Genomic DNA, 14201 nt, shown 5'->3' on the forward strand with positions numbered 1-14201 from the left:
CCTGGAACACTGATGACTATTTCTATTATCCCACATAAAATGTCCTGGGTACAAAAACCACACCTATGGGGGTGGGGAGTTAGAGTGGGGGAATTGCCATTTAGGGATTTGGACCAAATAATTTGAGAATGAATTACCTTAAGTTGAATATATTTCACCTAATACTTATTGGGCACACCCTCATTTAAAAGGGTATATCTAACAGCCTTATATGACTTAGGACAAGTGGTTGTCAAATTTTTTTTCTAGCAATCTTGGGACAGTTCTCTGGAATGTCTCAAGCTCTCTATTATGAAGCCAGTTCTTGACACAGTACTCAATTAGTGTTTCTTGATCTAAACAATAAAACAATATGGATTCCATATAAAACAAAAATTTACACTTTCCCCAGAAGACATTCATGTTTAGATGCACTGTGTCCTTATATTTATCATGGGTTTAAGAACATGAACAATTTCAATAATATTCATGGGACATCACTGGGATAGTTACCTGCATTCCGTTGCCTATATGCTTATCTTGAGAACCACTGAGTTGGCCAATGAGCCAACACCCCCCTTCTATAAAAGTAAGTGCTCCTGCCCTGACCCGGTGGCTCAGTTGGTTGCAGCATCATCCTGTGCACCAAAAGGTTTGGGGTTTGATTTCCAATCAGGACACATACCTAGGTTTCCAGTTTGATCCCAGTTTGGGGCACATATAGGAGACAACCAATCTATGTTTCTCTCTTACATCGATGTTCTCTCTCTCCCTCTCTCTTTCCCCCCCTTCCTCTCTCTAAAATCAATAAACATATCCAGGGGCACATATAGGAGACAACCAATTCATGTTTCTCTCTTACATCGATGTTCTTCTCTCTCTCCCTCTCTCTTTTCCCCCCTTCCTCTCTCTAAAATCAATAAACATTATCCTTGGGTGAGGACAAAAACAAACAAATAAAAGTACTCCTTTGGCTAACCCATAAACACAGACAACAATGAGGTGATGGCTAGAGGGAAGGGGGGACTAAAAGGGGAGAAATGAGAATATCTGAACTAGATATTGAACAATAAAAATAAAGTTATAAAAATAAGTGAATGCTCCTTAAAAGTACATGCTATCAAATATTATGTGCAATTTCTGAATTGATGTTGCTAAATAAATCAGTAAGTCATTGTATTTCTACTTCTGTGTATGGATAATACTCAATTTGGAACAAAATTAATATTTTAAACATGTTTAACATCTCAAAACTATGCAGTCTGAACAAACAATAGCGTTAGAAATAAAATTTATACATCCCAGCTAGAATAGAAAAGGTCATCTCAAAAGTTTAACAAACAATGAACATAAAATCAGTCCAAGTGGGGTTATAATGCTTAATGGGAATTTTCTAAAATGTCCCATGTAATGTCTGAACTTAAAAAAAAATTAGCCAAAAAGGAGCCAAACCCTTAAGAAGATCTAGTAAACAAGTGATCAAAAGCTGGTTGGGTAAGGAGAGACACAGGGGAGGAGAAAGCTTCTCCTTTTACTTATGCTTCTGTACCATTTGGATTTTTAAAAAAATATATATTTTATTGAATTTTTACAGAGAGGAAGGGAGAGGGATAGAGAGTTAGAAACATCGATGAAAGAGAAACATCGATCAGCTGCCTCCTGCACACCTCCTACTGGGGATGTGCCCACAACCAAGGTACATGCCCTTGACCGGAATAGAACCTGGGACCCTCTTCAGTCCGCAGGCCCATGCTCTATCCACTGAGCCAAACCGGTTAGGGCACCATTTGGATTTTTGTTTTACCATAACCATGTATTCTTTTTAGAAAGATTTCTTTGTTAAGCTACCATATAAATTGATAACAGGAAAGGTCAAGCCAGAGAAAGCATGGTACTCCCTGTGAAACCTTCCTACATGAGTTAGGATATATACTATGTGAAGTACTGCACATTTTAAACCTCTTTTCCTTATTATTTATTACCACAGAGCACTTCTGCAAGGAGAATGGAGAAGGGAACTATAAGATTCTTCACATAAAGCCAGTGAATTGTGAAGTGTCACGTGACAGTGACAGCTGCCTAAGGTATCAAGCTTTGTGAAGAGGTGTCCTAATTTCTATTAACTGGCCTGTAGAGAACAGATTTAATCTCACATCCTGTAGAAGAAAAAAAGGAAAACAGGTTTCATTTTCTGAAGGCAACAAAAGTAACCAAACATTAGAGCTAAGAAAATAAATACAGGTCCATGATCCCTTAGCCATAATTCCAAAATCCAAAAACTTCTGAAAACCAAACGTTTTCTGTAATTCATTTTGTGGCAAAACTTGATCTGAACCTAACTGGCAGCAAAACCTGACCTGAACTAACATGAGACTATTTATAGTCTACCTACTAAAGCAAGGATAGTCATAGCTTTGGCTGCCGAAATACAAGTTTATTTGACTATAAAGTGCTGCCCCTGACTCTGCAGGGACGTTATATAATATATGTTAAATGCACCTTACTAGCTTTCCAGTAAGGGACTAAGGACCTAAAAATGGGTTTTTATTAAAAAGGTCCTGCTGACCTCCACTGAAATATATAATTGTTTTCTAAAAATATCTTAATAAATTCATGTGAACTAATTCATTTCTTTTTTAAAAACTTATCACTATTAAAACATTCTACTTTGAATTTCTATAAATCTACAACTGTATTGTTAGAATATTTTATACCACTTCGACATTATTTTAAGTCAACCTCTCTGTGAAGACGACATTACAATTGACCTTTGGCAATAGGATGGTATCTGAATGGGATAAAGATAGTAAAGTTAAAAACGCAGACCTCTGTCAATATGCTTTGATTTTTTCTTGTTCATGTTAAAAACAAAACAAAGGGCATGAGATTTTCTCAATGTATTAAAGAGGAACATTGATTTAAAAAGTTAATAAGCACCAATTTAAATCATTTAAATAATTAAAATAAAAAGAAGTCATAAAATCTGAGTTGTTATCAAGAAACAGAACACAAAATAAAAGTCAAGAAATAGAATATGTACAAGTAAGCAAAACGATATATTTTAGCCCAGTGATGTATCAATTCTAATATAGTGTGTGACTAAATGACAAATGATAACAAAGCTTGCAAAACTCAAAGGTCTCTTTTATAGAAAGAAAACTGTAAAACCAGATTAAAGCCAAGAACTAAGATATAAGACTACTAAGAACCTATAATTAACTATAATGAAGAATAATTTAGAAGATTTCCCATGAAAAATAGGGACAAAATGAACATTTTAATAAACATAAATACAGTACTATATTTTAAGCCCTTGTATCTACATAAAATAAAATTGGTTAATTTTTGTTTTTCATTATTTTTTACTATACACCAATCAATCCTGCCTCCCTCCCCAACTCTCTCACAAACACAACTAACCAATGCTAGAAACAATGCAGCCAAACAGGAACCTCATTTCACAACTGGTAGACATGAAAGCAGTGAAAACCTCTCTTAATAAATGTGTGGGATAGAGAAGAACCCCCAATTATTTCTGTCTAAAGGAAGCTCAAAGAAACTAAAGACTGAAAAATAATTCAAAACACCCAACGCAACCTTAGTAGCAAAATTGGTTGTTGCACCCTAACTGGTTTGGCTCAGTGGATAGAGCATCGCCCTGCGGACTCAAGGGTCCCGGGTTCGATTCCGACGAAGGGCATGTATCTTGGTTGCAGGCACATCCCCAGTGGGGAGTGTGCAGGAGGTGGCTGATCGATGTTTCTCTCTCATCGATGTTTCTAACTCTCTATCCCTCTCCCTTCCTCTCTGTAAAAAATCAATAAAATATATTTTTAAAAAAACTGGTTGTTGCTACATCTTGGAATCAAAGGACAATGCTATCTTTACAAGTATTATTTGCTAATTTATGGTTTTAAATATCTAAGAAAATATGCGGCATCAAAAATAGTATATATAAAAACATCACTGATAATATGGAATTCTAAATTAATTAAAAATAAAAATAAAGAACTTCAGGGTAAAGTTGGATTTAAAAGAAAAATTTCCCACTATAGTTTTCCTTTTACTTAAAACAGAATTGAAAGAGGATAAAAAATAAAAGAAGACAAGGATCATGACTCTTTGTGTTTACTCTTTCTAGCCAGTGCCAAGCCATGGGCATCTCTCGGGACAACAGGCACAAGCACAGCAATACCTGGGGCAAGAGAAAGCCCCAACAAAAGATGCAAAAAGATTTGTTCATCAGTTTAGGTTGTTCATTATATTCCACAAATGAGTGAGATCATGTGATATTTATCTTTCTCTGACTGGCTTATTTTGCTTAGCATAATGCTCTCTAGTTCCAACCATGCTGTGCAAATGGTAAGAATTCCTTCTTTTTTACCACAGCATAGTATTCCATTGTGTAGATGTACCACAGTTTTTTAATCCACTCATCTGCTGATGGGCACTTAGGCTGTTTCCAAATCTTAGCTATGGTGAATTATGCTGCTCTCATATATTAAAAATAGGTTATCAGTTTCTCTATTATGAGAATGTAAAATGTACCCTGCTTTATAACATAAAAAAAAAAAGATGAGATAGTAGGATGCCCTCCTGCCAACACTAAGATTGGCCCCCACCGCATACACAGTCCATGTGCGGGGAGGAAACCAGAAGTACCATGCCTTAAGACTGGACATGGGAAACTTCTCCTGGGCCTTGGAGTGTTGTACATGCAAAACAAGGGCCATTGATATTGTCTACAATGCATCCAACAATGAAGTGATCCGCACCAAGACCCTAGTAAAGAAATGCACCATGCTCACTGACAGCACATCGGACGAACAGCGGTACGATCCTACCATGCACTGGCCCTGGCCTAAAGAAGGGGCCCAGCTGATCCCCGAGGAGGAAGAGATTTTAAACAAAAAACAATCAAAGAAAACTCAGAAGAAATATGATGAATGGGAAAATCAGGCCACAATCAGCAGTCTTCTAGAAGAGTAGTTCCAGCACGGCAAGCTTCTTGCATGCATTGCTTCAAGACCAATGTCGCTAGGCAGCAGATGGCTATGCACTAGAGGGCAAGGAGCTGGAGTTTTGTCTGAGGAAAAAGCAAGGCCTGGAAGGCAAATAAACCCTCCTCTCTCCTATCTTAGCTCATGTAATGCAGAGGAAGAGGAAGAGGAAGAGGAAGAGGAGCATGACAAAAAGGTACTAAGGTACAAGACCATCAAGGATAAAGAGCAAGCCCAGAGGATACACGTTAAGTTAAAGAGTATCCAAACTCTCTACTACAAGATTTATTATAAAAGAACTATAAAGCTATAAATTCAATTAACTAAAATTATAAAGAAATTATAAAGAAAACCAAAGTTGAAAGCTAAAAATCTAAGAATTTAATCCATTACGAGTATTTTTTAAAAGTCCTTGTTTCGCCCTGGCCAGGTTGCTCAGCTAATTGGAGCATCGTTCTGTACACCAAAATCTTGTGGGTTTGATTCCTAGTCAGGGCACATATGTAGGATGTAGGTTTGATCCTTAATTGGGGCATGTATGGGAGGCAGCCAATCTATGTTTCTCTCTTATATCAATGTTTCTCTCTTTCTCCCTTCCTCTCTAAAACCAATCTTTAAAAAACACACATATTCTCAGGTAAGAATTTAAAAAAAAGTTCATGTTACCTAATTGGGGGTGAGAGTGGGGCTAATGGGACATTCAGGTGCTAAAAAACAAAGACTTTAGGAAAAGAATTTTACCTCCTCCCCAAAGAATTATATAAGGTTGCATTAATGTAGTATACATACACCAATCTACTAGGTTCTAAGGATATTCCTTGGTTAATTACTTAACAGATCCAGATTTAAGGCATCTCTCTTTGAACTAGGTCATTCACATAATTCCTAGTGTAAGCCAGATACAGGTATGTGCTCATGCTCTGGAATTCAGCATCTTATATGAATAACTTTGAATTTAAATTATGAAGGTATTAATAATGCTGTACAGGTATCAGAAACCAATTTTACTTCCTTTTTATCATGCAATGTATTTTGACAGAGTGATCTTAGTTTCCTTACACAGAAATTAGCTAGTCTACCATCATGACTTGAGCTTCCACAGTTGAGTGCAATGTAGTGAGGAAATATACAAAAGTATCTAGACGTCAGCTGGAGAGAGATCTGTATCATATAAAAACAATGTAAGAAAGCTTACTAAGCCCTGGCTGCTGTGGCTCATTTGGTTGGGTGTCCTACCCGGGCACCCAGAGGTTGTAGGTTTCTTTCCTGGTCAGGGCACATGCCTGGGTTGTATGTAGGCTAGTCCCCAGTGGGGGGCATGCAGGAAGCAGCTGATTGATGTTTCTCTCTCTTTCTCCCTCTCTCTTTCTCTCTCTCAGATCAATAAAAACATTTTTTTAAAAAAAGAAAGCTTACTAAGAAGTAGTTAAGTGCAAGTTCTAAATATGAACTGATACTAAATATATACCAATAAATACATAAAACATTCAAATGAATGTTATTTTTCAAGATATACCCCCCTAAGAAGTTTCAAATTTATTTTAATTAGGTTGCCATCACTGAAAATATTTTGCAACTCCGATTTTGCTTTCAAACTAGTTTACAAATCAAATCACACAAGGAAATCTGCCTCCTAACTCTGAACTCATTTTGGACCCCCAACAGTATTAGCCAGACAAATCATTTAACCAGACCTGAAAAATGATTCTTGGTTGCCCCCAAAATCAAATCAACCTTGAAAGAATGAAGGTTTTCCTCTACGGAAATTCCAAAGAATGTTTCATACTCTGGGAGCAATTCCTAAATGATTCCTTAGATGTTTCAAGAAAAGGCAGGACTGCCACTTCCAGAAAACATGGAGGGAGAGGGACCAGATGTACCCTGCACCTGAAACAACTAAAAATACGGACAAAATATATTTTCAAAACACTGAACATAAGGCAAGGAAGGGCAGTGATCCTGAGAAATGGTAAACTAATAAGGTGAGCCACACAATTGCCCGAGCTTGCTGCCTAGGTAGTTTCCAGGCCACAGCACATGAAAGGGGAACCCAGGTGGAACTCAGAGACCTCTCTTATTTGAGAAGATAGAGCTGAGATTCTGGGGAGGCCAAGACAGCTAGAGTTTGCAGTGTACAGTACTGCAGAAGAAAGAGCTGCACAGAGAAAGAGGTCTACAGGGGACCCCTCGAGTATTCAGCTGAGTATTAGCTGGATAACTAAGAAAAACAAGCTAACATCACACTTAATGCTACAAAGCCTCCCCCCTGAGTCTGAGGGGGAAAGCAAGGATGCCCATTCATACCACGTGGGTCTTGAGGTCTTAGCCAGTACAATAGGCAACAAATAGAACTCAAAGGTAAGAAATTAAAATTGTCTTTCTTTGTAAATGATGTAATTGTGTATGTAAAAAAACCAAACCTACAGAAATGCCACTAGAAGTAATGAAGGAAACTAACAAAGTGAATTTTTATTTATTTATTAGTCACAATCATATCAATAAAACTAAACTATACCCAAATGAAGAGGTCCCCAATAAGAAAGGCTTCCAAGAAAAATAAAATCTAGAGAAGGCTTTCTGAGAGTGAAAGAGAATATTTTATATAAGGCATAGCCTTTATAAAGTATGGGGGGAAAGGGAGGAAGTCATATAGAAAATAGAGAAAAGATTATATGAAAGAAGGCCAAGATTCAAAACTAGTGAATAACAGTTGATAGATGGAAACAATACAGGAGCCTGGCTCAGACACAGGTGCTTGGATTTCACGAAGTAAGAAAGCACAGGGTGATAAAGAAGAGAAATGAAAACAGAATGCAGGAAATGTTTTCTGGAGAGAAACTGGGAACAGGACAATTGACAGGAAGCTATTTGAATAATCCAGACATAGCCTGAGGATGACTTAGAATCGGCACAAAAACAAAAATGAAAGGTTCAAAGTCCAAAGCCAAAGAGAAAAGAGCTAAAGGATTTGACAATGTTTCAAGAGTCAGTGTTTCAGGATTTCAAGATTCAGGTGCTGGGAGGATAGGTTACCAGTGATGGGACCCAAAAGAGCCAATAACTAACTTCTTAAGGGAGTTCGTGAAGCAAGGCCCCTCTCAGCCTCCAGAGTTACCCTGTCTGAAAAGCATCTTAAATGGTAAAGCCAAGATCTAAAACACAGGAGGTTAATGGAAAACAAGAGAAAAGGACAGTAAATACACATTTTTAAGTACAGCAAATAAAAGTCTAGAGAGCATTCACTTCAAACACAAACACAAGGCATCAGTGTTGAGCCCTGGCTCTGGAAGGTTCGGGAAGCTTAGGGTGGTGTCACAATGTGCTGAGGCCAACTCACAAGCTGTGTGTGGGGCAAAGGGTTCCCTTTTTAAAGGTTTCAAACCAGCCCTTCCTGGCTTGAAATGTGATGTCTTTTGCATTTTCATTCTCTTGTTTTGTGTTGTGTTGTTTTTTTTGTTCCTACAAAGAGCCTTTTCATTAACTGTTTTGGTGTTTTAAAAACATTTTTTCCCTCTGGGCTCATGTTTTTGGCCTTATACTGGGACTGTAGGGGCATAAAAAGATTTCTCTATACCAACCCACAGACCTACCTGCATGGTTTAAGTGGGAATCAATAATTAGTGTGCTCTTTTATTAAGGGAATAGAAAGCCAAACTGCAGATAAAAACATCATAAATTTTAAACACTTTGGTATTCTATATAATAAAAGGCTACTATGCAAATTGTCCCCTTGGGAGTTCGACCAGGAGAACGAGAATTCAATCGCTTGCTATGACGTACGCTGACCACCAGGGGGCAGCGCGGAACATGGCAGGTGACCACCAGCGGCTGCAAGGAGCTGAGGGAGCAAGGGGAGGAGGAGGCAGGGAGGCTGGGAGGTGGGGAATCTGATCGGCTCTGATCGGCTCTGATCGCTGGCCGAATTCGTGCACCAGGCCTCTAGTACAAATATAAAACTCTTGCAGTGAAAAGAAGGTTGACAAAATAGTTGGTGAAAATTTTGTTTTAAGATCTGTTGTCCATTAGTATATCTAAGTGGAGAGAGTTTATATTTAAAAGTCCCACAGAAATATACATGTAGGTAAAATATCTCCTCATGAACCTTCCTTTCTTTACTCTGGTTGAGAATCTCTCATGAAAAGGAAATTACTAAGCATGATACACCATCAGCAAGATCTTCAGGGGAGGAAAAACATATAGCTCTGTGGAGGGCCTCAGTTTCATGTTTTACTTTGTATCTCCTTCTGCACTTCAGGACAGAGCAGATGCTCAAGATATGTCCTTTTTTTTTAAAACTGATTTTAGAGAGAGAAGAAGGGAAAGGGAGAGAGAAAGAGGAAAAAACAATGATGTGACGGATAAACATCGATTAGCTGCCTCCTGCACACACCCAACCTGGGATCAAACCTGCAATCTAGGTATGTGCCTTGACTGGGAACCGAACCCACAACCTCTTGGTGTTCAGGATAATGCTTCACCCAACTGAGCCACACTGGCCAGGGCTCAAGACATTTGTCTTGATATACTGACCTGGGCCTAAGTTGGAAGCCTGGGTCACTTCCACTTTTTGAGGTTCTTACTATGTTCTTGAAATAAACACATGCCAAAACAGCATTATAAAAACTGTGGTATAGTTTTGCCCTGGCCAGGTGGCTCATACATCAAAAACGTTGTGGGTTCAAGTCCTAGTCAGGGCACATACCTAGGTTGTGGGTTCGAACCTTGGTCAGGTGTGTAAGGAAGGCAGCTGACGATATTTCTCTCACATTAATATTTCTGTCTCCCTTCCTCTCTCTTAAAAAATCAATCCTTGGGTGAGGATTAAAAAAGAAAAAAATTGTGATATATATTAAATGTACATATTTATTCAATTAAAACACTTTGGGGAAAAGAATACAGTGTAACTGTACTATTCACAAGATACCAGGATTCATAAACATGTTCATTTGTCATAAACCACAGGTAGTATGAACTGGTAGTTGAAATAAGTTTCAAGTTATAATCAATATCTTCTTTTAATCCTGTGAATTTATCTATTACACTCTATACCTACTATGTGCAAACCATTTTGCTGGGGAACCACAGAAAAAATGAAGTAGTATAAACTTGTTTTGAGCTCAAGGTATCCAAGAGAGAACCCCGGACATCTCCCTCTTCTCTAGCTGAGCAACTATAAAGAACTTCTAATGATTATCATTCCACCTATGCCCTTGGGAGGAATCTGGTGGCCCTGCCCCATCAATTACCTGCTACTTTCTCCAGTCAAGCTTTAACTTATCTTTCTCTTCTGGGTTTTTCTTACACACCTTTAAACAGGTTTCCTATTTTACCTTAAGATATTGCCTTCTCAACCTTGCCCTGCTTCTATATTCTCCTTCCTTTCTTTTCCAAACATTCTGAAATAAACTACACACAGCTACCACTCTTCCTACCATCCATTACCTCCTTACCCCCTAGTAATCTAGGTCAATAAATGAACATACAAAATTTGTATTAATTGACATTTAATAGGTCAGTTAGCATCTTCTGAGTGTGATCAGCACTACCAGAGCTTAATCATCTCTTTGTGAAAAATATCAAGCTCCTAATATGGAAAGCTGAGACACTGGTTAGCCAACCAAGTACAGACACTCCACAGTTATATTTGAAAACAATTTAGTGATGATAGACTGAAAGATGGCAAGGGAGGGGGTGGATTGGGGACAAGGGGAAAGAGAGATGGAGAGGGAGGACATGAAAGCAAAGAGCTATTGAACCAAAGAGGAGCAAAATGAAGGAAAATGGGCTAGATTTCCATTCAACAAATTCAGTTAATGCTAGTTCAGTGAGCCACTTGGAAAGTTATAAAATACTGTAAAGACTTTCAAGCTATAGGAATCATCTTACACGTACCCACAGACCCTTCTGGGCAATCCTTTCCAATTTCATCCCTTTCACTGGTTCAGTATTTGGCTCTTGTGAGAGATACAGATCAGCACTCACCTCAGGTGATCAAGAGGTCACTGCGTTTACCCTCAGCTCCTAAAGATAAGTGTAAATGAGTCACAGCTTTCTACAACTCCACCTGAAATCATTTGCATGGCTGAAAGTACTATCTATACCAGGGGTGGGCAAACTTTTTGACTCGAGGGCCACAATGGGTTCTTAAACTGGACCGGAGGGCCGGAACAAAAGCATGGATGGAGTGTTTGTGTGAACTAATATAAATTCAAAGTAAACATCATTACATAAAAGGGTACGGTCTTTTTTTTTTTTTTAGTTTTATTCATTTCAAACGGGACGGATCCGGCCCGCGGGCCGTAGTTTGCCCACGGCTGATCTATACTATACCCACTCGAGCATGTTCACCGGAAGTGACAAGCACCGTTCTGGCTAATGATGATCTTCTTTGAATAGTACTTCATAATGCCTTTAGGAATTCAAATATACAGAAATCACATCGTTATTTCTAAGGTCATTTCCAGTTCTAAAATGCAGTATAATCTAAGAGTCTGAGTGTGACATGTCACAGTTAACCTCTCTAAGCTAGCTGTTGGCTCTGTATCCCAACATCAGCTTTATAAAGCATACCACAGTGCCAGTCATTCTCCACATACTGTCCTAAATATGCTCCTTCATGCCTCTGCACAGGCTGTTCCCTCTGCCTGAAATGCCCTTCCTTCAGGGCTTCAATGGGAGTGTTTCCTCCCTTGAAAAGGCTACCTTGACCTCCAGTTGTGTTGATGACTCTTTTTCACCTCTGCCACTTCCCTTGTACTGTCCATTACAGTGCTTATTACACCAAGTGGCACTCATCTGGATCCTTGTCTTCCTCACCCAGCTGGTTGTGCACTCCTTAGGAGCAAAGATCTCTTCTCATCCCATCCGTATCGCCCTAGCTTCTAACATAGCATTCAGCACATGGTATACCTCAAATGTTCAGTGAAACTGTAGGTATGTGAGTCCTCAGCATATGAAAAGGTCTTTAAAGAAATAACCATTTTGATCATGTCTGCTAGTAAAGATTAAAAGGATACTCATTAAAGTCTACAATGACTAAATAAAATTTTCAGACAAACTGAAGTTTTTAATTTCAATCTTCTTTCTGTAATCTTAAACCGTTTACCCATTACAAGTAGAAACTAAAGAAAAATATAACCTGGAGACAATTTAAAAAAGAAAGTCTGTCCTTGCCCCCACGCATTTAATTTATTTAAACCATTATAATGACTAAGGATTTTTTAAAATTCTATTTTTAGTTCTCTTTCCTAACTTCATTTGAAAAACATTTATTGAGGCCCCACTATATATAACGGTGCTAAATACTGGTGCTACAAACATGAACAAAACAGGGCAGTTTTATTCTCGTAGCCATGGTCTAGCACGGAAACAATATACAAATATTTCATTACAATTGTATTAAGTGCTCTGAGTGTTTAAAAGGAGCACATCTCCTGGTCTGGCCTGGGGGTGACTATGAAGTCACTAAAGAAGTAACATATAAACTGAGCTCTGATGGTCGAAGAAGCATCAACTAAGGTCAGGGTGGGAGGCTTAAACGTCAGGGTGGGAGGCTTACAGACCATAGGAATAGCAAGTGCCAGGAAGAGACCTTGAATGGGGAGGAATACGCATCTCAAGAACCAGGGGGGTCAGTGTGCAACAGTACAGGCAGCAAAGGGGAGAGCGGCATGAAAGGAGGCAGAGTCTTCACTGGCACCACGTGAACAAGACAGACCAGGTACTTATTCTAATGAAGTTTATGTTCCTGAGAGGGGATAGCAGAGTCCGGGAGACTCATTAGGGAAGAAATACGATCAGACTTATACGTGTGGGGTTTTTTAGATTTTTTTATTGATATTTTTTAGAGAGAGAAACATTGATATGATAGCAAACCATCGATCAGCTGCCTCCTATACGCCCCCCACCACAGATAGAGGACACAATCCGGGCATGTGTCCTGACCAGGAATCGAACTGACAACCTTTCAGTGCACATGACAATGCCAAACCAACTGACCCACACCAGCCAGAGCTATATTTGTTTTTTAAGTAAATGTTTTATATTTCAAGTATAACATATATAGAACAGGTATGTAGTTTTAAAAGATTTTTCTTGCTGCAGTTTTAACAATTCAGAGGCAGAGAATTCCATACTTACAAAAGAAAAAAAACTGAGGTTCTGCAAAGCCAAGTAATTTATTTGAGGTTATTTATTCAAACATTTGAGTGCCTACAATATAGCAGGTACAGTATAGCATGTGTTTGGAGATGCAGAGATGAATGCAATAGTCTTGCTCTTAAGAAACACACAATCTAGTAAAAAGAAACAGATCTTGAAACATGATACAGTATAGTCCATGCTGGAAATGAGTAAAGTATAAGGGAGTAGAGAGGAATTAAATCTCTCTAGGAAGAATTAATCATTTCACCATCTCTTGATAAAGAGGCATGTTTTCCATACTATTATAGTAGTTGAATCTGCAATCATTCCTGTGCTTGGAACATAGTAGGCACTCAAGCAAATGTCTGTAATACAAACCAAGCAAGGACTTTTAACTCCTAGTTCAGTGCCTTTCCAGTAATCAACTGAGCCCCTACCTCTAATCAACTGAGCCCTTGCATTAATTCCAAGGAGCTCTTCTTTTGAAGCTGCTTTCAGAGCCTGTTCACAAACCACAACAGAAAATAAGTCTCATTAAATTAAAGCCAAACCTCATTTTTGACCCAGCCTGAAAATCCATAACAAGATCTAAGCACAGTTATTTAAAAGCAAATCTTCATTCAGAAGAAATGTTCCTATGAAGACAGTATGCTATATACTTCTTCATAATTCATGATCTCTGTCCTCAAAGGACTTATATTTTGGCCCTGGCCAGGTAGCTCAGTTGATTAGAGCATTGTCCAGATACACCAAGATTGTGGGTTCCATCCCTGGTCAGGGCACATAAAAGAATCAACCAATATATGCATAAATAAGTGGAACAACAAATCAATGTTTCTCTCTCTCTCTAAAATAAATTTTTAAAAAATAACATATTTTAGTTTCTAAATGCAAGGTAGCATTTGTTCATTTATTTAAAACTAGACACCCAGTGCACGAAATTTGTGCACTGTGGGGGGGGGGGTCCCCTCAGCCAAGTCTGTGCCCTCTTTCAGTCTGGGACCCCTCACTCCTTACCGCCCACCTGCTGGCTGCTCCTTACTGCTCGGCTTGCTGCTCCGTGAGCCCAGCTTCTGGCTG

At 38.6% G+C, this 14201-nt stretch overlaps 1 pseudogene; it reads left to right on the forward strand.

The window, feature by feature from the left end:
• The first annotated feature begins 4017 nt into the window (after nt 1-4017).
• LOC102262708 lies at nt 4018-5098 on the forward strand (annotated as a pseudogene).
• Nucleotides 5099-14201: the final 9103 nt, after the last annotated feature.

The sequence above is a fragment of the Myotis brandtii genome, unplaced genomic scaffold (assembly GCF_000412655.1).
Source record: "Myotis brandtii unplaced genomic scaffold, ASM41265v1 scaffold339, whole genome shotgun sequence".
NCBI lineage: Eukaryota > Metazoa > Chordata > Mammalia > Chiroptera > Vespertilionidae > Myotis > Myotis brandtii.